Raw genomic sequence first — 2,500 nt, forward strand, 5'->3', positions numbered from 1 at the left:
ACGGGTCAAGCGGGACGGGACGAGCGCAGGGCTAACTTTTGCCGGCACACAAAAACACGAACCCGAAAAAGGCAAAAAAGGGACATACGCACTGGCGACACGCCCGTTTCGCCTGCCACCCGTGCACACTCGCCTGGGCAGCTGGTCACATGCGTCGCTCACAGGCATTTTGCAGGCCAGCACCGGCGGATGCACGGGTCAAGCGGGACGGGACGAGCGCAAGGCTTGCTTTTGGTGGCACACGAAAACACGAACCCGAAAAAGGGACATACGCACTGGCGACACGCGCGCCCGTTTCGCCTGCCACCCATGCACACTCGCCTGGGCTGCTGGTCACATGCGTCGCTCATAGGCATTTTGCAGGCCAGCACCGGCGGATGCACGGGTCAAGCGGGACGGGACGAGCGCAGGGCTTGCTTTTGGCGGCACACGAAAACACGAACCCGAAAAAGGCGAAAAAGGGACATACACACTGGCGACACGCACGCCCGTTTCGCCTGCCACCCGTGCACACTCGCCTGGGCTGCTGGTCACGTGCGTCGCTCACAGGCATTTTGCAGGCCAGCACCGGCGGATGCACGGGTCAAGCGGGACGGGACGAGCGCAGGGCTTGCTTTTGGCGGCACACGAAAACACGAACCCGAAAAAGGCGAAAAAGGGACACACGGACAGGCGACACGAAAAAAAAGGGGTCGCCCTACCTAGGTGGGCGCAAAAACCCCGTCGGCCAGGAGGTTTCGCCAAAGTGTCTGTACTGTCACACAGGGTCAATAGCACGGGCATGGCCGGCCGCCGCACGTGCAGCGGCTTACGGACGCACGGTTCGGCGGCACAGGTGCCTGGCGGCTTTAGCACCTTGGGGTGGACAGGCCTGGCGGCAAGGGGGGCTAGGCACCTTGCTGCCAGCCGGCAATGGTGCACGGGGCGGGGCGCCACACAAACACGAAAGAGGGACAAGAGCGGGGCGATGGTCCACAGAGACGAGCCATGCACGGGGCCCGTGATCGCCGACACACGCGAACGCGGACGCGGACAAGGACAAGGACGCGACGCGCGGCGCGCGTGCGAGGTCAAGAGGGGCGCGCGCACGAAAACGCGAAAAAAGGGGCTAGCGGCCGAGAAACGCGAAAAAAACCGGGTCACCTACCTAGCCGAACGCCTAAAATCGCTTCGGGCAGGAGGTTTCGCCAAAGTGTCTGTACTGTCACACGGTCCGTACGGGCGCAACCCCATCGCGCGCCAGCACCCCTTCCTGGGGGCGCCCGCCCGCCAGGCGCCTGGCGCCCCACGCGCGCGCGCCCGGCGCCTGGCGCCTTGCCCCCCACGCGCGCCCGGCGCCTGGCGCCTGGCGCCTCGCCCCCCACGCGCGCGCCCGGCGCCTGGCGCCTTGCCCCCCACGCGCGCCCGGCGCCTGGCGCCTGGCGCCTCGCCCCCCACGCGCGCGCGCGCGTGGCGCCTTGCGCCTCGCGCCCCACGCGCGCGCGCGCGTGGCGCCTTGCGCCTGGCGCCTTGCCTCCGCGCGTGCCTGGCGCCTGGCGCCTTGCCCCCCACGCGCCTGGGCGCCTCTTTTCCGCCTGGGCGCCCTGGCACCTTTCCGCCTGGGCGCCTGTTTTCCGCCTTGGCGCCCTGGCGCCTTTTCGCGTGGGCGCCTCTTTTCCGCCTGGGCGCCATGGCGCCTTTCGGCCTGGGCGACTCTTTTTCGCCTGGGCACCTCTTTTCCGCCTGGGCGCCTCTTTTCCGCCTGGCCAGGGCGCCTCTTTTCCGCCTGGGCGCCATGGCGCCTTTCTGCCTGGGCGCCTCTTTTTCGCCTGGGCGCCTCTTTTCTGGTCGCCTGGGCGCCTCTTTCCCACCTGGGCGCCCTGGCGCCTCTTCGCCTGGGCGCCCTGGCGCCTTTTCGCCTGGGCGCCTCTTTTGGCGCCTGGGCGCCTACGCCAGGGCGCCTCTTTTCCGCCTGGGCGCCTCTTTTTCGCCTGGGCGCCTCTTTTCCGCCTGGGTGCCCTGGCGCCATTCCGCCTGGGCGCCTCTTTTCCGCCTGGGCGCCCTGGCGCCTTTTCGCCTGGGTGCCTCTTTTGGCGCCTGGGCGCCTACGCCAGGGCGCCTCTTTTCCGCCAGGGCGCCTCTTTTTCGCCTGGGCGCCTCTTTTCCGCCTGGGCGCCCTGGCGCCTTTTCGCCTGGCGCCTCTTTTGGCGCCTGGGCGCCTACGCCAGGGCGCCTCTTTTCCGCCTGGGCGCCTCTTTTCCGCCTGGGTGCCCTGGCGCCATTCCGCCTGGGCGCCTCTTTTCCGCCTGGGCGCCCTGGCGCCTTTTCGCCTGGGTGCCTCTTTTGGCGCATGGGCGCCTACGCCAGGGCGCCTCTTTTCCGCCTGGGCGCCCTGGTGCCTTTCCGCCTGGGCGCCTCTTTTTCGCCTGGGCGCCTCTTTTCCGCCTGGGCGCCCTGGCGCCATTCCGCCTGGGCGCCTCTTTTCCGCCTGGGCGCCCTGGCGCCTTTTCGCCTGGCGCCT

The sequence above is a fragment of the Aristolochia californica genome, unplaced genomic scaffold, assembly GCF_029961685.1.
Source record: "Aristolochia californica isolate CCGP_79_NKW_82.1479 unplaced genomic scaffold, dmAriCali1.0.hap1 SCAF_83, whole genome shotgun sequence".
NCBI classification, from domain to species: Eukaryota; Viridiplantae; Streptophyta; class Magnoliopsida; order Piperales; family Aristolochiaceae; genus Aristolochia; species Aristolochia californica.